Raw genomic sequence first — 22656 nt, forward strand, 5'->3', positions numbered from 1 at the left:
GACGGACGGACGGACAGACAGTCACCGCTTAATCGATTTCTCTTTTCATTCTGATCATTTATGTATACATTTGTCTATATCTATCTCGATTCGTTTTGCCTGTTACAAACAACCGTTATGTGAACAAAGTTATAATACCCTTGTGCACAAGTGCGCTCGGGTATAAAAAAGTTGTGAACGGGAATCTTTTACCGAGTGAACTAGGGACTAATTTATTTATTTGGCATTACTGACTATTTTCGCCGTTTGTTTTGGTCATTCACACTCGTTTTTAATGATGTGAAATTCTAATATCAAACAACATTAATCAGATTTTAGTCTCAAATAACAGGTCCGCAGTTTCTCCGTATGTAATTGTCACTGCTACTTTATCACAGTCACAGTTCGTAGTAGTGACTGTGACTGTTTAGCTGATGCCAGATAAAACAATTTTCTACCGCTTTTTTACTCGTCAAAATTGCTGTGGACTTTATATATTTAGCTTTAAAAATATAAGCAATGTAATTAAATTTAATGTTTCTGCATGAAAACTCGAATTTGGACGAAACAAAATAAATGCTAAACCGCCTGATTGTCAATGCGAGCAAAAAGATGGCCAACTTCCAGCTGCAACGATCTATGTGGCATGCTTTATGCATTTTCATACAATTCATCCTATCTGCTATTGGAGAAGGCGCGCCTTCCTACTATAAAAACATCAGTGCGACATTGCCACTGTTCCTTTGCCACAGTATGTCACGATGACTTTTTGGAAGTTGTCACAACAGTTACCCGTGACTTTTGAGTAACCGTGACAAAGTCACAGGTACGCAAATATCTGCCACCTCTATTAACAGGTCTATTCTGCGCTGGTAATAAAAAGTTTGTAACCGGTAAATAAAGTTCCTGTCAATTGTTAAACCCTTTTCGCATTCTGTGTACTCTTGTAACCGGTAAATTTTGTTACCATCTCATAAGCTGGTAACAAATTATTGCCCCGTGAAATATGCAATGCCAGGATTTTCACAATTCCTCATAGCTGAATTTCTGAATATTTTAACTGCATTACCAACGTACCTAGAATCGCGGTGACAAGAACTGGTAACATTTTTTGGTAATACAATTTTCCGGTTACAAAATCTTCGGTAACGTGCAGAATAGACCTGTAAGTATACCCAGCACTGCTTTATATGTATAATTTTCAATGTATATGTGTAATTGAATGCTTGCACATTTAGGTGCTAATACTTTTGTTTCATTTAAGAATCTTGTAATTAATTTTATGAATTCATACATGTGTGGGTATTTCCCAAACAAAATTGACCTGACAGCTTTTTTTTCCAGATTGATACATTTACTATCTGTTTACCCACGGCAAAATCTGTGCAGATTACAAAATTGCCTTTAGGCTCTTCTTAATTTTTTTTATTTCTTGTCTTTTTAATTGGCTAAATATTTACAAATATTACTGTCTTACAGTTTTTTATGAAAAAAAAAAACATTAAACAGAAATTTTTTATTATATGAGTAGAGAGTTTTGATGATTTCCTGGTTTTAACACATTGAAATCCGAGCCAATTTCACTTCACATACGGTCGCTTTTCGGCCCCTTCGGTAAACAAATTCTTCCATTATTTTTCGCAAATCTAAGGATCCAGTTCTTTCTTTATAAACATGAAGGAGGTGATTCTTCAATTTTCGTAAACACTCAACCATCTTTTCGGAAGAAGTTGCTGAAGCTGGAATCGTCAATATAAAATTGACTAGTCCATAGCCTTGATCCATTCTCGTTGCCAAAAAAAAATTTGAGCAACGCCTTCAATAAAAAAATTTCAACGGTAAATCCGAAATACTTCAAACTACACCTTTTCCAACAGTATTTCAGAAAAACACATATTTCTGAAAAGGCCAAACGTATTTCAGAAAACCTCAAATGTATTTCAGAAAATCTCAAATGTATTTCAGAAAAGCTCCAATGTATTTCAGAAAAGGTCAAATGTATTTCAGGAGAACGCAAATGTATTTCAGAAAACCTCAAATGTATTTCAGAAAAGCGCAAATGTATTTCAGAAAAACATAAATGTATTTCAGAAAAACGCAATTGTATTTCAGAAAAGGCCAAATTTATTTCAGAAAACCTCAAATGTATTTCAGAAAAACGCAAATGTATTTCAGAAAAGGTCAAATGTATTTCAGAAAAACTTAAATGTATTTCAGAAAATTTCAAATGTATTTCTGAAAAGACCAAATGAAATTCATAAAAGCACAAATGTACTTCAGACAAACGCAAATGTACTTCAGAAAAGCTCAACTGTATTTCAGAAAAACAAAAAAAAAAAACTTAATTGTAACCTTAAAAACTGTATACTCCACATGACCTACAAATGGGCATGGCGTTAAACATCTAAAAAATACATACATATGTATGTACATACATTAGACTGCATCACTCCCCATACAAAAAAAAATCGGTACTATTTTTCCATTGGAATTATAAAACCTACTATATTTTAAGACGCCCACCAAAATATTTCGGAAAAATATTAAGATTTAAGTGAGCTGGACCGATTTGAAAATACCTCCAAAAATAGCTTTTTTTATGAATAAAAATAGTTTCTTAAAGATTTTTTTTTTGAAAAAATCCCCTCAAATGGCAAAACGGTTTAAGCTTAAAATATTTGCATAAAAATATTTAAAAAAAATTAAAAAAAATTTAAACGGAATCGTAATGATGACGCTGTTTTTAACATTTTTCAAACATTGGTATAAGAAAAACTTGAGTAACTGAACCTCAACTCCTCCGATTTAGACTTAAGAGGTGTCATTGGAAAGGTATTTTCTAATGAACTCATTCAAAGGATGGAAGAGAAATGTAGGATGAACGAATGTCATTCAAAGTTGAATTAAGATGTGTTGGTATTTGAAAAAACAAGATGGGACATGAATGACGGTTTTTTGGCCAGAAATAAAAACAGTGTGAAAATACCTTTCTACTGAGATCCCATAAGTCTAAATCAGAACATTTTTGGCCCAATTATTCAAGTTTTTCGTAAACCAATCTTTGAAAAAAGTAAAAAAAAAACAGCATCAAAAATCTCATTCTTACGATTCCGTTGAAAAGATTTTTAAATATTTTTATGCGGATTTTTTAAGCTTAATCTAATTTGTGATCTGCGGGGACTTTTTTCAAAAAGTTCTTTAAGAAACTATTTTTATTCATAAAAAACTTCAATTTTGGAGGTATTTTAAAATCGGTCCAGCTCGCTTAAATCTTAACATTTTTCCGAAATATTTTGGTGGACGTCTTAAAATATAATAAATTTTGTAATCCCGGTGGAAAAACCGCAACTTTTTTTGGTGATGCAGTCTAATGTACATACATAAGTATTCCGAGTCAGCAAAGAGCTAAATACGTACATATGTACAAAAATTGTGCCTAATTAAGTATTAGTATATATAACTAATATAACTAAAAAATGGAGCTAAAGGACAATTGCGCAATGTGCAGGGCCGATATGCGCAGGCAAATGGTGGTTCGTCTACTGCCATGTGGTCACTTATTGCACCAAAAGCGTAGCGGTCCTATTATTGAGTCCAATAAGTGTCCTATATGCCGAGGAGATGTGAATGGTACAAATACACATATGTATATATAAATGGTCTTTAATTAATCACAATTTTATCTTATCGTAAATCATGATACAAAAATAGAAGGTAGTTTCATTTATTGGCATTCGTTGTTGTTGCTCACCACTTGACTTTTAAAAAGTTTATGAGATTTTACTAAAATCATGCTACCATATTCACTAGCAGCAAAAATTTGTTTAAACCAGCCAAATTTTTGATGTTAGTGAAGTTGCATGAAAATATAAAAAAATAAATCTTGAAAGTAAAAAAAGAAAAAATTAGTTGCGCGCTTCCAAACTGCAAGAATACGGTATACCTGTGCAAAGGTACGGAAATAAATTTTTTTTGCTTTTCCGAAGATTGAGTATGTAAGGAAGAAGTGGCTTGGAGTTTGTAAAGCCAGGGAAGAGGATCTTCCTAAATTTCCGCTTGTGTGCTCCACTCATTTTGCATCCGCTGAAATAAGCATCTGCAAAAAGAAGAAGCGCAGTGCCGCAAGATACAAGGTAAGAAACGGTTTTCAGATGACTATATATTTAATTAAATATATATACACACATACATACTTTCATATTTTCATTGCAGTATGCCACATAGCCAAAATTGTGAAAGTGAAGAATATCTAGATGAGTACCAGGACTTTTTGGAAGGGTGCGTACCTTGAAATGTGGTTACTTAAACTGCTGAGAAGTTCTTAATGTGTTCATTTATGCATTCTTTTAGACAAGAGAACCATTCTGGAACAAAGAGTTACGGAGTGGCATACAAGGTGGTGAGAAAGGGGTATATACCCATCAGTACGCAAACGGAGTAAGTTTAGAAATATCTACCAACCAAACTAATAATATATGTAAATACGCTTTACTTGAGCTGAGTCCTGTCTTATGTAAAATAGAGTTGATCCTATCCCTCAAAAAGTGTATTATGTATATATTACCGGCCAAACCCGATCTTAGGACAAACTAGTTTTGTCTAGGCTAAACTAGATCAGGGTCACTGTATTTTTGCACCTTTCCGCGTAAGCGGCCTTCGGCCGCACTTCCAAAAAATAACCCGCATCAGTCCAATTTCAGGTAAGTAGTCCACAATATGGTTGCGTCCAACTTGTTTCCGCATATTAGATCTAGGTAGAACTAGTTTAGCCTAGGAAAAACTAGTTTGTCCTAAGATCGGGTTTGGCCGCTAGCATATATGTGACCTGGTCTACGGAAAGAGGGCTTAGGTGTCAAAAATTCAATTTTCACTTTTTGGTTGATTCGGATGGAAGATGAGATGCTTTTTCGCGTGGTGAAAAGCAGAAAATCCTAACTTGCTTAGAAGTGTACTAAAAATGTAGAGAAAGAAGAGTAAAAATACGACAAAATATAATTTATTGGTAATGAACAAAATACATTGAATTATAAGCTATAAAGACATGATTATACACTAGAAAAACGTATTATGGGCCAAAAATAATAATGCTGAGTAGTTTATGTATTTTTCTTTGTTGTCGTTNTCACTCACCTATTGTGCCACTAGTGCAAATTACCAATCCCGAACCGATTATTGGATTGGGATACCGGGATTGACATTCCTAGTTTTAACGCTAAAGTACGTTTTCACCATCTCCTGTTAAGACTAATCTTCAGTTAATCATCGTTACCGAAGTTACTTACTCCATAAATTTAGTCGGCAACGTCGATAACGATGTTTAAATGGGGATTAGTGTTAACCAGAGATGCTGAGAATGGCCCAAGGGGCCAGTTGTTTAATGTCTGGTTATCATTACCTCCAAGTTAAAAATCATTGTCGACGTTCTCCAAATCATGCATATACCATGTGATCGACAAAGATCGTTGTATTTAACCGGAACTTCTTCCTCCGATTTGTGTTAAACAGACATTGAAAACCCGCTGTTTTTATACTCGTATCATATCCTCAGTGGTTATTTTTACCTAAACATGCATGTATGTATAAATAAGTACATGACGCCATATTTACAGCGATTCCCTTGATGTGTACAGAATCAAATATATCAAGCTTGAATAAGAAATGTGTGCGTTGCAAAATAAGTTCGCGAAGTTGGAGGCAGAAGTTGGTATGGTTGGCCTTAGATGAAGACTACAATTCGGAAACAAAATCAAAATTACCCCGTTACAGTTTGGAGAATATTTCTTCAGCAATGTATATTTACTCGGCAGGACCTCGCTGCTATAAATTGTTACGGAAGAGAGAGTACCCATTGCCATCTCCTTCCACTTTACATAGATGGGCATCGAAGCTTTGCGTTGAACCCGGTTTACAAATGCAAACATTGCAGCACATGAAAGCGTGCGATTTGCCTGCCGAAGAAAAATTACGTGTATTGTCTTTCGATGAGATGCAGGTCCGGGAGGAGTGGTCCTTCGACAGAAAAAATTACATAATTTTAACCCCAAAGCGAATGGTGCAAGTCGGTATGGTGCGTTCCCTGTGCGGCAAATGGAAACAACCCGTATTTTATAATTTCGACTGTAAAATAACCGAAACCATACTTCTGCGAATAATAAGCGAGTTGTATGCGATTGGGCATACCGTAGTAGCAGCCGTCTGTGATTTGGGTCCTGATAACCAAAAAGTATGGAGGTTGATGCAAGTTACTACGCAGAAACCTTTTTTCAATCATCCTTCTGATGAGACCAAGCTAATTTTCGTTTTCGCTGATGTGCCGCATTTAACTAAATTACTTCAAAATCACTTTGCTGATGATGGCTTCCTTTTTAATACGACTTACCTGACAAAAGAAACCATCGCCGAACTTATTTCTCTATGCGACGCCGATTTATCTATTATAAAGAAGCTAACAATGGAAATGTTAAATGTGAAAGGCGCTGGTATAAAACATAATGGGTTTGGTTACAATATTATATATTTTGTTTCTTGATTGATTACACTGTGCTCGGATTTTGAATTTTTTGTGGGAAAATGTTTTGATAGTTGATTGTACTTTATTGGAGTCTTGTAAACTCAATAATGGCCCACGTTTTCCTGGATTACTTCCAGTTAGAAGGCCGCAAGTAAATAAGATTAATTATGAAAATTGTTGCCAAATTTTCAACTTTCACAGTAAAAAAACTACATAACAGAAGACGAAAATAGATAACATCATAAAAACCATGGTAGTGTTATATGCTGAAAGTTTATTTCCGTATGTTTTTTATTTAACAGCGCGACAAAAAGTAAAGTACGCCACTAAATTTTTTTCGCATACTACTGCTGCGGCTCTAAAGCGGTGCGCCCAACTTGGTTTAGGCAAGCGTTGCGAAAGCTTCGTGAAATGCGCGGATTTATTCCAAATTATAAATGATTGGTTCGACTTTTTTAATTTAACAAGTACAGGGAAAGATACGCGTGGTCTGAGCAAAGCATATGGCCTATCACTTTTGCTAGAGGAAATGAGCCATATAGTGCAAAATTTGTTCACTCCCCGTGTAAGTGGAAAACTTGTACCTTTTCAAAGGGCAATCCTGCAAGTAAAAAACGCACTACCACTTTTGCATAACTACCTTCAATAAAATTATTACATGAGCGCGATACGGGCAAAAGGAGGGCTACATGATCACCCTTCACCACTAGAATTTAAATATAGATTAAGATCATACCTACTAGGTAACTTTTTCCTGAACTCTTTCAAAAGTTGTTGTTAGTATCAATTATTAATTCCAAACTACGTATATGCTTGTCTGTTCTAGGACGAAACGAAAATATTTTATGTGAGCAAGCAAATGTTGACGCCTCAAGCGACGATCTAATCCAGTTTGATGAGAAATTGCTGACGCAAAATATTTTGAAACCTCTAAATAAGATACCGTTATCCGTGGAAGAGGAGGTCGAGGTAAAATGTTTACCCTGCAGCTTTTAAATGTTGTTTTTTTTAACGTTTTAAAAAGCTTTCAGAGGAGCATGAGGTCGAACATAAGGCCACTCGGAGATGTGGAATTTGATGGGCTTGAAAATTTTGCAGGGTACATAATATTTAAGATGGGTTGTCGGAATTTGGCCATAGAACACATGAAAACCAAGATCTATATGTAAACTGTTTATCAGAGGGGGGACTTTATAAACCAAATTCAAGTATTTTAAATATTTTTGAAGCTTTAAATAGAGTTTTTATAAAATTCAACGGAGGGACCTTAAACACTGAGCCAAATTTTTTGCAAAATATTATGAGTAATTTGAATTTTAATTTGGATCGAAAGGTTATTAAACGATTTTTTTTGGGGAGAACATTTTTCAGAATTAGATTTTTAAATCGTAAAATTAAAGAAAAAAAATCATATACGAAAAGAAGAAATTGAAAAAAAATACAACTTAATGTGCTATTAAGTATCTAATATTTAATAAAACATCTGATCATTTTAAAGAACCTTTATCTTTTAATTTAATTGTAAGCAGCGTACCTAAAGTATTTTTCTTTATTAAGAATACAGTACTGTAGGATCAGTACCACTTCTGAATTCTCGGAATATTCGGGTAAAGATGAGGCGCTACTAAAAAATATACATATATATGTATGTATATACACATAAGCCCGAAACTATATATCTTTAACAAGTTTTATCCACACAAGATGAAAAGTACTGTATTTTCTTTTTATTAAATGTGTGTTTATAGAAAACTGAGTAAGTAAAAGGCAGTTCGGTAAAAATAAAAATGAAAATCTTATTGAAGAAGTTAAAACGCACTGCATTTAATCCTCTGATATTGTTTCATTTCTATCAATGTGGCAAGGTAGCTCATAATTTTTACAATTTATGAAATTTCAAAAAACTTATTTTTTGTCATAAATTTTGAAATGAAACTACCTTCTTTTTGTATCATGTCGTAAATATGTTTCAATATGAGCGTGTGTGAATCGGTAACAAAGTTCGCGTCGAGTAAATTGTTGACAACTATGAGGTGAATAAAATTTATGTAGCTCATGAGGCTAGTGAAATTTTTGACAAATGCATTGAAAATTTTGACAATCGCAAAGATTGTTGATGTGTGTAATTTTTCGTTAAATAAAAGCTTAAATAGATGAATTGCAATCAACGATGGTAGATGTTTTCTTAAAATATTCATTTCACTTCAATTTGTAATATTTTATTCCAAATAAATCTGCGGTTATCAAAAATTTACTGCTGTCAAAAAATATTTCATTTCATACAGCAGATTGGCAAAACTGTCTCACCATAGTAAAAATATTATTCAACAGCTTTCCCCATAAAACTTTGTTACCGATTCACACACGCCCTATGTAAACATTTTTACAACAATGTGTATATTACCTTGTTTATACCAACACATAAAGCGCTTTGACCCAGTTCGTTGTGATTCGAAACGGAAGCATAAACCAACTTTCAATACAATCAAAAATTCGAAAGTGTATTGACTCGAATTTGTTTTCAAATCGCTTTTTTATTTCTCACATCGGTTAAAAAACTGGTATAAACACATCACTCATTTGACGCGAAGTGAAAAAAGGCTGGTTTTCTTTATACAGCCCGTTTTAAATTTGAATTATTATTATAACAAATTTGAATTCTTGTTCGCTTCCATTTCGCTACACCGCGCAAATAAATAATTTAAGAAATATCGAATAAGAATAATAAAATTCGTTTACTTTTGAATACGGTTTCAGCGAGTGCGCCATAACGACAAAGGTATAAATGCTTGAAAGAAATATGTGTTGAGGCAAATCAGTTTTTTGTTAATGCGGTTCTTGGGTAGGTATGAACAAGGTATATGTTAATCTTCTCCGGTAAAGAAAACGAGATTGTAGAACGCAAAAGGTATTCGGTACACTTGGGTGCGATCAGGCAGAGTGGAAAGCAAACGAAGAGGAGGAGGGAATGAAAAAAGGTTGTCTGAAGACGAGGTCGACACGTTAATACGTTGGGTGGAAGAGGATCCTACCATAACCCTGAAGAATATAGCCATAAAAGTGCAAGCGGAGTTGCAAAAAGACATTTGCAAGTCTTCCGCGGCTAATTATTTAGATTAAAAACGTTCATAATATGCCTACCAACATGAATTCCGCCGTAAATAAAAACAAACGCGCAGAATTCGTGACAGCGTTAAGCGGATATATACAGCACGGCAAACAAATTGTATATTTGGACGAAACCAATTTTAATTTGTTTTGCCGTTGCACAAAAGGTCGTATTCGGTCTGGCATACGAGCGGTTTTAACGCTGCCACCATCAAGGGCACCCAGCGTACTCCTAATTGGAGCCATCAGTACATCCGGTGTACTGAGCATGGAAACGCGGCGCGGGTCATTTAAAAAAGAGAGCGCCGCTGAGTAGGTCCGCGGACTTTTTGAAAAATGGACCAGCATGGGCAACATACTAAGCGAGTTAGTGTTACTCTGCGACAATGCACCATGCCATGCTGGACTTGATCAAGTGGTGGGTAGTAATGGGTCACCCACCCTTTTACGTCTGGGGCCATACTCGCCCAAGCTGAACCCCATAGAAAATGTTTGGGCTAAGGTAAAGAATTATGTAAAATCGAAAGAAACCATATCTACTGCTGATTGTGCTCGAGGTTTTCAGCACTCATCTATTTTTGTTATTATTATTATCTCCCTTTTATTAGCTCGGGATGTAACTATGTAATATTGATGCGCCTAAAAAATGCAGTGATTTCTATTCTCAAGTTTCATACCTGATGACAGTACGAATGGAAATCACAATAGCGAGGTTTTAGTTTTTTAAACTATAATTTTATTTTTACAGATGCTTTGGCATTGCGCGACATGTACATCTACATAAATACTTATACATATGTGTAAATAAAATCTCGCCGTTACAAGTGTTGCATTATGCGAGTTTATCACTAGTTTATTCAATTGTTCGTAGCAAGAATAGATGGAAGGGCAGAGGTTTAATTTATAAATGGATTTATAATAATATAATATTATGGCGCTTACAGTTTGCTTAGTATTTGGCCGAGCTTCTCCTCCAGTTGGTGGCGTGCGCCTTGATGTTGTCACACAAAGGGGAGGGACGTATAGTTTTACCCCGCCTCCGAACGGCGAATGCATTTTATGACAAACTTTTTCAAGGCAGATATATGTACACTCGGAGGTTTGCCATTGCAAAAGTTTACCTAGTTTGAAAATATTTTAAAAATATTTTTCTGAAATACATTTGTGTTTTTCTGAATTACATTTGAGCTTTTCGGAAATACATTTGTGTTTTCCTGAATTTCAGTTGGTCTTTTCTGAAATGCATTTGGATTTTTCTGAAATACATTTGACCTTTTCTGAAATACACTTGTGTTTTTCTGAAATACATTTGAGTTTTTCTGAAATACTTTTGAAATTTTCTGAAATACATTTGACCTTTACTGAAATACATTTGCGTTTTTATGAAATACATTTGGCCTTTTCTGAAATACAATTGCGTTTTTCTGAAATACATTTGTGTTTTTCTGAAATACATTTGTGTTTTTCCGAAATACATTTGAGGTTTTCTGAAATACACTTGGCCTTTCCTGAAATACATTTGTGGTTTTCTGAAATACTGTTGGAAATGGTGTAGTACTTCATTATACTAAAATTAATGGGCTACATAACTGCATACTTATAATCCTTCTAATTCTAAATCTTTCTAATTGAAAAGCTTGAAACTTTTAAGTAGGTTTGTTTAATTTTTTTTTTAATATTGCAAAATATTTGAAACTTGGATTTATACGAGTTTTGTTAAATATTAAACTGTATTTATATAAAAAATATAACTAAAAATAAATCGCTAAAATTTATCAATATTTGATGCACTTATAATTATGACAGGGAGTGTATTCATCGACTCCAAAGCATTAATATCTAGAAAAAAATGAATTATCTCATGAAGAGGTACACTTTTTTATGCCACCTTGAAATTGAGCATAAGGAAACTGTGCATATGGAATAACCCGAAATAATGCATATTTGCACAGATTCGGTCGAACACCAAATTAATGCACACGAGCTAAAATCGAAATAGTGCATACATACGGTGACCATCCGTCCTATGTTTTAAAGAACAGTCCTTTATTTTAACTCTCCGTCCTTTATAATTTTTTTCAAAATACAGGACGTTTTTTGTCCTTTATTTCGTAAACTGTCCTTTAAATCAGCTCAGCATTTTTCAGAGGTAAATTTTTAAACACAGAATATGAAAAATAAAAATGTCCCTTATAAAATATAATGAAAACCTTCGCCTGTTCGATTCGCACCTCACTTAAGGGTTTTTATTTAATAGGTAATCTTTGCACAATCTATAAAGCACAGGGAATGCCCAGGATCGTGTTGCACGCTGAGTTTCTAGTTCCACTGAAAGAGAACAGTAAACCCCCTGCTGCACAGTGTTTCAAAACTGGCATTTAGCCTTAATATTTTCACTTAATTTGATCATTTTTTTTATGAAAGCTTATAATATTTGCAAGAGACCAGTTGAACCTGATTTGTGAATTTTTGTTTGATTATATTAAATTTTTTAGAGCAAAAAGCAGAAAAAGTGGCATTTTTGAAGAAAATGTGTTCTCCTGCTCCAGTTAATAAATGTTACATAACAAAGACTAGTTGAAAACAATTGTATGGTTCCCCAAAGCGAAAAAATTACAAAAAAATGTTTGAAATGTTATAAAAAAAATTTCAACAAAACTATTTTTTTTTTTTGGTTTTTAGTAAAAATTGGTTGAAAAATGAAGACTACGGTGAATTATGAACATTAAATTCCAATTTTGAACCGTTGTGTGCTGGCTTCGGCGTGCGGTATGAATTATGGTAAACGCATTTTGGCAGCAAAGGATGGCGAAATCCTTGAAAAGGAGTTGGCTTCATTTTCCGGAATCGGTACCAGTTAATTAGGTAAATATTTGATTTAAATTACGATATGGGGAAGGTACTTTTATCATACAAGTTGTATGTACGTATTCCCAAATCATTTTGAAAAAATGTCCTCTATTTTACGTTGGTTAATATGGTCACCGTATGCATACATGGAACAGTAAAAAACAAACAAAATTGATCAATTCACTTCGCTTCAAACAAGCAACCCTCTGTCCACAGTATCTTCGCGCGGAATTCCTTTGAGAAATAGTTTACAAACATCTGTACAATATATAAATTCAACCATACTTTCGGCTCGAAACCGAAATTAAAATAACCGAAATATGGCATATGAACATGCATAGATTCCATTGAAACTCATAATTATGTACATATATGACAAGTAATTTTTAAGCAAACAGCCAAACCGACTTCAATTTTCATATAAAAATTTTGGAGTACCGATAATTTCTAAACATAACATCTAAACCAAATTAATATGGGACAACCCTTTCCGATAAAAAAATATTGAAATCTGTTGACGTGATCCCGTGGGCCAAAGTTATGAGGTAACATCACGGTTGCCAACCGTCCCATTTTCGGCGGGACTGTCCCGGATTTAAGAGCTATGTCCCGGTCCCGGTACGAAACATACCGAGACGCAAAATGTCCCGCTTTTTTGCAAGAAAAAAATGTAGACATATCGTTGTAAAAAAAATGTATAACTCTTTAAATATCTATATATTTTACAAATTCTATTTAGCAATCGTCACTATACGCCGTATTTTGTTTGCTACTGCGATTTCCTGCACTGTTTCATTACAGAGTTAAGGACATTTCTGTGACATTATGCATTTTTAATGTTTTTTGGGGAGTATAAATACCTTGCGGCGCCGTGCGGTGTCATTAATCTTCCATAGACTGAACGCTTAGCATTGGCAGTTCCCTATAAAAGTAGCAGGAAAAGGTATCAAACGTAGCTGCTGAAATTCGCTGTTTGAAAACTTTCACTAAGGAAAGAAAAAGTACGAAAACTGGTGTAAATTGGCAAATTGCCACGCCCACTACACACGGGGGCGGATATAGTAAATTTTATCGGATTTTAAAGAAATTCGGTTTGTAACTTTAATTAACCAAGGAAGACTTAAATCTGAGATATGGTAAAAATCGGTCGACTTCCACGCCCACCAGCTACCCGAATTCTGAATTCTAATGTGGCATGGACTAGTAACGATCCATCAAAATAAAACAAATTTGGTGCAAAATCAACTTTTACATAAAAATACAGGAACATTAGAAATAGTGTGTGTTGGTGACCAGCCACGCCCCCTTCACCAGTGGGCGGGAATGGGAAATAAGGTTATTTCTACCATTTCAGCAGTCGGGCAATATCATCAAGATGGTTCAATTTAAAAAAACATAAGATGTATTCCGCCGACCTATATTTTTCTATGATGATTGCCGTATACATACACAAGGCGCTGTAATAGAAAGGCGGATATTGAACACAGCGCCATTCACAGCATTTACATATCGTCGTTTAAAGTGCAAAACCGCGTATCAACAAAATGCAAAACCGCGTATCGGCAAAATGCAAAACCGCGTATGTGAAGTTGTAGAAATTATTTTCTAGAGCGTAAAAACACTCATATTTCAAAATGGTTATCATTTTCATAAAGCAATCGCATTTCTGGCTAATATATTTCAGGACGAATGGATAAGGATTGAGCCAATCCAATTTGAGCTTGTGTGAGCAAATCCAATTTTTGGCAGCCAATGTCAGTTACACGGTTTTGCAGAATGACGATACGCTATTTTGTACTTTAAACGACGATATGTATATACATGCAAACACCAAACGCCAGATTCATTACGTAGTAAAGAAAAATTGCACACAATGGCAGAATTCACGAAATGCATTTCACCACTAATTACCTAGTTTATTTTATTCATTCAATAATTACACAGGCTTACAAGAAACACAAAAGTTTCGGCATATTGAACGAAAACTCTATATACCTATGTTATTCGACGCGCTGAATGTAAATCCGACACCAAATTTGGTGTCACACTTTCGATTGGCTTCAAATTTTTTTCATGGGTTCTATACATGAAATAAGCTTACACGTGTTCGAGGATTTTTTTTCCTTTTTTTGTTTGGATCTATCAAAATTTGCATTTTTTCGTGACTGACTAATCATGTTCAACTTAAAATCGTTATATCTCGGGTTTTGCGCATCATAGAGACTTCATCTTAACGTTGTTTTAAAGCTAAAGAAACGGGCTTAAGATTTCTCTATATAAGGTGGTCAAGTTTTTCCCAAAGCTAACTTAGCTATTAACAGTTGAAATTTTTGAAGATGATTTCCATAGTGAAAACTAGTAAATTAGGGATTTAAAATTATACCATCGTATTCCTTGTTTAATCTCTATTATAAGAATGTTTAAAAAAATTGGTCGTTTTTCAAGAACTATTTTTAAAATTTTTTTTATGACGAGATGCCTTTTCTTGTGAGAGTAAACAATTTTTTGTAATTTCTTTTCGAAAACTTATGATAAGATATATTTAGCAAGGTGTTAAACATCGGGTGTTTGCAAGAATTTAAAGTTTATTGCAGATTCCGATAGAATACCTATCCAGGTATAATCTTGGTATAGCAGAATTTTTCTGTAAGGCGACAAACCCCTAGAAATTGGCGTGGCAACTCCAGGACTACAGTTAACTAAACGCAAATTGCGGATTTCGGCAGAATATCGCTTCGTTAACAACATTTGTTCCACAACTTTTTCAATCAAAGCATATTCAAGAAATGGGCGTGGCCATATCAAAACCAAAGTTCAAAAATTTAGACTTTATTGTAGATTTCGATTTGTGGATTGAAAAAGTTGTGGAAAAAATATTGTTAACGAAGCGATATTCTTTCGAAATCCGCAATTTCTAGGAGTTTGTTGCCTTAAAGGAAAATCTTGCCATACAAATATTATATCTGGATAGGTATTCTATCGGAATCCGCAATAAAATTTTACTTTTTGCAAAAACCCGATGTTTAACACCTTGCTAAATATACCTCAACATAAGTTTTCGAAAACAAATTACAAAAAATTGTTTATTCTCATAAAATTAACCATCTCGTCAAAAAGAAAAATATTTTAAAAATAGTTCTTGAAAAACTCCTATTTTCGTGAGCCACGTTTTTTATAGATAATTAAGCAAGGTTTACAATGGTATAATTTTAAATACCTAATTTACTGGTCTTCACTATGCAAATCCACTTCAAAAAATTCAACTGGTAACTGCTAAGTTAGCTTTAGGACAATCTTTACCATCTTATATATAGAAGTGTTAAGCTTTCTTTAGCTTTAAAACGTCGTTAAGATGAAGTCTACACGATGCGCAGAACCCGAAATATAACGATTTGAAGTAGTGGATGATTAGTCAGAATCACGAAAAAATGCAAACATTGACAGATCATATCTCCGAAGAAAAAAAATAAAAAAAAAATTCCTCTAACACATGTTAGCTTATTTAATGTATAGAACCGACAAACAAAATTTGTAGTGAATCGGAGACATGACATATTTTTTTTACGAAATCCGTCCGACTTTAAAAAGAATGGCTCATATATAAGAATTTTCAGTTTTATCTAATGAATTTTTCGCTATTTGACCTTCAAATGACCCCGAACTCGACGTGGCGGAAGTTAACAGCCCTCGGATTCGCATACAGCGCGTTAAATAACAATGGGACTGTGCGCGCATCTAATACATGACTTCCGTCCAGTGTTGATAATTTCGATACAATTGTACTTTTTTTATACAATTTCAAGTGCTTTCTACTACTCAGAACTTTTTATTGCAATTTCATCTGTAGCCGAAATTTGGCAGCACTTGATTCGTTAAGTTATATAAGTTTAGAATCGCATAAAATTGATACACAAGACGTATATTGTGGAGCAGAAGCAGAATTGTTCATTTGTAAAAACAAAGAACAACTAAAAGAGGAAATTATTCTAAATTTTAGAAAAAATGTAAAACAATTTTGTGTAAATTTTTGTCGTACTATGAAGAAAGAAATGAAAAAGTAAAAATCACCAAAAATGTTTAAAATGAGCCACTGTTTTCAAACAAATACAACATCGCTCAAGGAGTGTTATCGATTGCACATCGTTCAGCCAATATTGAAAGGATCTTCTCCATATAAAAATTAATACAAAACAAAATGTCGAAATAAACTTTAAGTAGAAACATTTTCTCTTTAATGGGCAATGCTGTCATAAAATAACATTGAAAAAATGTTTAGACACGGTTGAAACTACGAGGAATTATTTGCTGAGTTATTAATTTTTTGGAACTTACTGGCAACTTCGTAAATTTATGGGTCGATTATCGATAGCAATCGAACTTCAGTTGCGTTGCTAGTTGCCAAAACGATATTACAGATGGCAACTGGCAACTTTCAACTGACAACTGCAGGTGCTACAAAGTGTCTATACAGGCGACTGCATTTTTGTGGTTGCTGGGAATGTTTTTATGTTATATTTTACTTCTTAATAATTTGAACGATACAGAATATGGTGAAAATAACAAAACTATAGCTTGAAATTTTAGTTCCCGTGGAGTACGCTCTTTTGGCGAAACAAAAGCGAACACTGATTGCAAATTTTTTCCTTTATCAACTGAGGAACCTCTTTTAAAACTACCGACACACCAAGCTTTCCAAATTAAAGTCATTGCTGTGGTAGGGATGGAAAAGATGAGCGCAGAATCGACTTTCAGGTTTTCGATTCTTAGAGTCGATTAATCACCTCTGAAAGTCGACTTTATGACTAAAATTTGCTTTTTGAAAATTTGCAAAGAAATTAATACCTGCCTCTATTAAGTAACGAACATTAAATTATTGGTAATTATTCAAAACAATTTTATTTTTTCAATTAATTGGACACGATTTGGCTTTGAACTTTAAAATTAAATATTACAATGAAATAATTAAGAAAACCACATTTTTTCATCTACTGATCGCAAAAATATTAGTTCATTTAAACGCTGAGGAGATAAGACCGGCATGCGAAAAAAACCTTTGACCGGGTACGGACGTTGCCGCGATAGGTAAAAACTTTTTGGCAACATTCCATAAGTGTGGATATTCATATTTCATTGAATCCCAAACAATAAATGGATTAGGGTTTTGCTTACGATTTACATACAGCTGGGAGTGTTAAGTACTGACGCAGTTGGATTGGTAGTCCTCCAGCTTCGTCTGTATCTGCCTGAGGGTAACTGCAGCTCACGGCACCATCAATAAAGAATCATATATCATCATCATCATCCTTTTTGTGGGATTCTTCTTGAACAGCAACTATATCTTCTTCCTCGTTAATACTTGCTAAATTGGTCGTTGCTTCCAATGCTCCTCTTCTTTTAATCTTAACAAGATTACCTAAGCCGGAAAAGTAAAGTGAAAGGGTACATTAAATTGTAAACAAAAATATTTAACTTGGCATGCATCACATAACTTTGACACGATAGTCGATGAAACGATATTAAAAAAACGATCTCGTCAAATCACTGATTCTTGTATTTTAGTTGCTTACTATCGCGTCGACTATCGTAGTGTCGTCAACAGATTGAAAATCACTACATACATTTTTTTTGTGAAACTTCGATATTTAAAACTTAATTAAAAAAAAAAATTAAAGAATTTATTTTTTCAGCTACTGTTTTTTATTTTTTTTTTTTATTTATAGCAAATTTTTATCTTTGTTCTTATACTTTATTGCAATAAGATAGCTAAGCAAAAGTGGGTCTAGCGGTCTCCAAAATATTTGTGAATACATTTTTTTAATTTCCTTAGATAATGCTTCAGCTGGAAGTTATGGAGGGACAATTGGTCAAACATTTTTGGTTTTCATGAAGAAAGACAATCGCCAACACGATATCGTCAGACGATCATCGTCATACAAGATTCATGCCCTTGTTAATATTTAAGGAAAAAATAATAATTGAGCTCATATGGTTGCTTTAAATGCATATCCGTAAAATCAGAATCGATGTGTTGTTGGTGAGTTAACTTACCAACACAAGTTATCGCCCGAGCAGATTATCGAATACTTTGAAATCCAAACTTTTTGTACCGAGGATCAAGAAGTGTCACGCAAGCATATAACTTTACAGATTCAATGTTTCCATATTTAAATTCGATTCATTGAGAGTTTTTTTTCAGTTGTCGTCCAATTGAAGTATCTGGAGCCAAACCTTGAACTTTCTGTAAAATACAGATTAAATTTTAAGGCAATAAATAAATTTTAAAGCTTAATTGTAATTTACCATTTTAAGCCCGCAAATTAAAAGGATACATTTACTCAGTGTAACATTATTTTCAGAACAAACTTCTCGGGTAAGTCGTACAAGAGGTTTCAAAACGTCTCGTACATCAATCAACGCATCAACTTCTTCGCCAGAAATCATGTTAGGTGGTTTAGCTCAATAAGGTTTATCTATCTTCACTTGCAAAAGTACTTTACTGACATGATCCGAAAGCACGATGAAACGGTCAATCATCTCATAGCACGAATTCCACCTAGTTTTTACATCTTGAATCAATTTAAGACGAGAATTTGCAGGTAAACCTTTTGAAAAGATATTAATTCATTAGTAGCTCTTTAGCTATGGCGAAAAAATGCTAGAATTTTCTTGACTTTTGGCAACAGTCCACGCAAATTTGATTGCTCATTGGTGTTATCTACGTTTAAGTCATCAAAGCTTTCAATACCATCATCTTCATCCATAGGTATTTCATTTATTTTATTTTCAGATTCAGATACGGGTGGGGTAATATTTATTTCGACAAGTCCTGGCCAATGTTATTAATAACATGTCCGACACATTATATGTGTTTTCCTTCGCCAAATTCACTTTTTATGGCCCCTTTAATATTAGAACCCCCGTCTGACACGAAAGCTGCAATATTATTATCATCCAATTTTGTACTCAAATTTTCAATGGTTTTTCGTTCCTGACTCAACCGTTTTCATCTCATTTTCTAATCTATACTAATTATATAAAGAGAAGTCCCTTTTTTTGTAACAGGTAATCTCGTGAACGGCTGGTCCGATTTTCATGAAATTTTGTATATAAATAGCTTTCGGTAACCACCATGTTTTAGGCTAAAAAAAAAATAACTTTTTTCGTGTAGGTGGACCAGGGACCGGGAAGTGGTCCAGGGACTGATCTATTCGGAAAAATCGTATTTACGGTCCGATTTGCTTAAAATTCAGTACGCAGGTAGCTTTTTACCATATATTAGCATATATGATCCATTTTTTCCGAGAAGTGGACCAGGGACCGATCTATTTGAAAAAATTGTATTTACGGTCCGATTTGCTTAAAATTCCGTAGCTTTTTAGCATATGGGCATTCCCATGGTGGCGCACGTGACAGTCGTACGATTTCAATGTGATACAAAAAAGGAATACCATTTGTTTTCTTTAACCATTGGGCCATTGTATAGCACATAATTAGCTCTATATTTAACCGAAAAATGAAATCAATCGAACTGCTTGGTCCTGAAATATAAGCATTTAAAGAGAGTGTCATTACGTGACAAAAAATGGAAGTTGATTTTTTCTTTTCTTACAAAATCGCAAAACTCTGCGAATTGTGGATGGCTATTTTCATGAAACTTATTTTAATATGATTTGGAGCAATTCTAGTTGTTTTTAGAGTTTTTTGAATTAATGCAAATTGTTTCAATTCTCTTTTACAACCCCAAGTGTGAAACGTGACGTGACGTGGCGTCACGTGACATAAATTTCCATCGTTATATTTTTGTTAATATTGCTTTTAAATGAATTTTCAACGCAAATAAAACATGTATTTTATGTAGAATATACTTTATATTTTAACTTCAGCGCCAATTCAGGGTCAATTTATTAGGAATCTATGATATATTATGTTTCAACCACATACGCCAAATTCGAACCAAATCGGACCATAAATACGGTTTTTCGAAATATCTCGACCTTGGCACCACCTAGGAAGACCATTTTATGCAAACATGATTCTACTTACATAGCCAGTATATATTTGAAAAAGCATACAAATCGGCCCGTAAATACGTTAGATATAAAACTTTTATTTTTTTTGTCGTGGTGGACCTTCCGCTGGAAACACCCATATATGATCCATTTTTTCCGAGAAGTGGACCAGGGACCAATCTGTTCGAAACAATCTTATTATGGTCCGATTTGCTTAAAAGTCGGTACTTAGGTAGCTTTTTAGCATCTATGATCCATTTTTTCCGAGAAGTGGACCAGGGACCGATCTATTCGAAGAAATCATATTTATGGTTCGATTTGCTTAAAATTCGGTACTTAGGTAGCTTTTTATCTGGATAAGCTTATAGATTCTACAATTGATTTTAATGCAATTTCGAATATAAATAGCTTTGAGCAACAACCATATCAAGGGGCGTATTCGTCACTTGGCAAGATTTTTTTGCGCCAATCAGAAACAACGGATACTGTCAAAATATAATTATAATATATAATATATCTCAGCTAATATATATTTTGAAAGCCGTTTTTTAGTTTTCGCAAGGCACGAGAGCGGCTAAACCGATTTTTTTGAAACTGCCACCTGCCGCACGTGTCCCAAGGATGGTTTTAGGCTAAACAAAAATCTATATGTAAAGTGGGCGTGGCACTTCACATACAAACCGAATTTCTCATGCTACATATCTCTGAAAGTGTGCATGGTAGAGTTCTGGAACTTGGTATGGAGATATACGAAATCAATCGCATACCCTTGGAGAAAAATTTAAGCTATTGTAAAAAGGGGTGTGGCATCTCCCATACAAACCAAATTTTTCACACTACGTATCTCTGGAAGTGTTCATGGTAGAGTTCTGGAACTTGGTATGGAGATGTACGAAGTAAATCGCATACTCTTGGAGAAAAATTGGAACTATTGGGATAGGGGGCGTGGCATCTTCCATACAAACCAAATTTTTCATATTGCATATCTCTGGAAGTGTTCATGGTATAGTTCTGGAACTTGATACGGAGATATACGCAATCAACTCTTGTGCAAAAAGTGGAACTATTGGAAAAGGGGGCGTGGCATCTTCCATACAAACCGAATTTTTCATACTGCCTATCTTCGGAAGTGTTCATGGTAGAGTTCTGGAACTTGGTATGGAGATATGCGAAATCAATCGCATACTCATGAAAAAAGAGGGCAGCTGTTGGAAAGGGGGGCGTGGCACCTCCTATATAAATCGAATTTTTATACTGCATATCTTTGAAAGTATTCAGATATGTATGTAGTTAAAATCAAGCCCATACTCATGGAGAAAATTTGGGCTATTTGAAAAGGGGGTGTGTCTTTGAATATATTTTTTAATTCTTTTGTAGGTGTGTTGGTGAGTGAAATCCTCCTAAATGGTTGTACGGATTTTAACGAAACTTTTTGTGTGTTTGAGTGGGTCTCTGGATGGTTTAGTTTCACAATTTAATCCGACAGTTGGCGCTGTAGTTGAGTTATTACTAAAAATCTTATGTATGATCCTATTTGGATAATGTTTTAAATATGTAAGCAATACTATTGCAAAAACGTGCTGCCAAGTGGTGCTGAAGTCGAGCTATTACTAAAAATAGCCAAGTGAGAAAAGGGGACGTGAAGGTCAGATTAAATCGACCTGTTGCACCATTGAGTATATCGAACGCTCCTGCGTTGCGATTGGCCCAATGGATGTGATTTTCCAATATTATTATGCGTTCAAACTTTTAAGGTATTTCGTCTGAAATAAGTATATGTATATTGCATTTCTGTAGAACAATGATTCGCACCCATTTTGAAAGTGCCACCAACTATACTGTAAAGCTTCTAGGACATTTACTATAGAACCGGGTCATTGTTGCCACCAGGGAGTGAAGAGAAAATAATTTATTTCGCTTTGCGAATAACCGTGCTATGAAATGCCGCACAACTGGAGAATTTCAAGAACTTCTTCACGGATATTTATTAGGTTATTTAAAGCGGCAAATGACCACCAAACCATAATCTTAGCAGACGAATGTGCCAATGAAAATCGTAAACGTGAATTGTTGGTGAAAATGTTGGACCAAAAAGTTTTAATAAAATATATAAAAATGTTGGGCGTGACGAAGTTCGCCGGGTCTGCTAGTAAGTAGATATAACCGATCAGGGGCGCACCCAGGAATATATTTTAGGGG

The 22656-nt window shown here is 34.4% G+C and overlaps 1 protein-coding gene and 1 long non-coding RNA gene across 3 annotated transcripts in view; one reads left to right on the plus strand and one right to left on the minus strand.

The window, feature by feature from the left end:
- LOC108366163 (uncharacterized) overlaps positions 1–11147 on the minus strand; it is a 16777-nt gene extending 5630 nt beyond the window's left edge. The window contains exons 1-2 of the long non-coding RNA XR_001848054.1: positions 11137–11147; positions 404–410 (exon numbers count right to left, since the gene is read on the minus strand). This is a non-coding gene — a long non-coding RNA (uncharacterized LOC108366163). The remainder of the gene's footprint in view (positions 1–403; positions 411–11136) is intronic.
- The window catches only part of LOC108366162 (TBC1 domain family member 5 homolog A), a 65974-nt gene that overhangs the window by 20534 nt on the left and 22784 nt on the right, over positions 1–22656 (plus strand). The gene's annotated exons all lie outside the window — the stretch shown is intronic.

Source organism: Rhagoletis zephyria, unplaced genomic scaffold (genome assembly GCF_001687245.7).
Source record: "Rhagoletis zephyria isolate East Lansing unplaced genomic scaffold, Rhagoletis_zephyria_1.1 Rzeph_scaffold_02173, whole genome shotgun sequence".
Taxonomy (NCBI): domain Eukaryota; kingdom Metazoa; phylum Arthropoda; class Insecta; order Diptera; family Tephritidae; genus Rhagoletis; species Rhagoletis zephyria.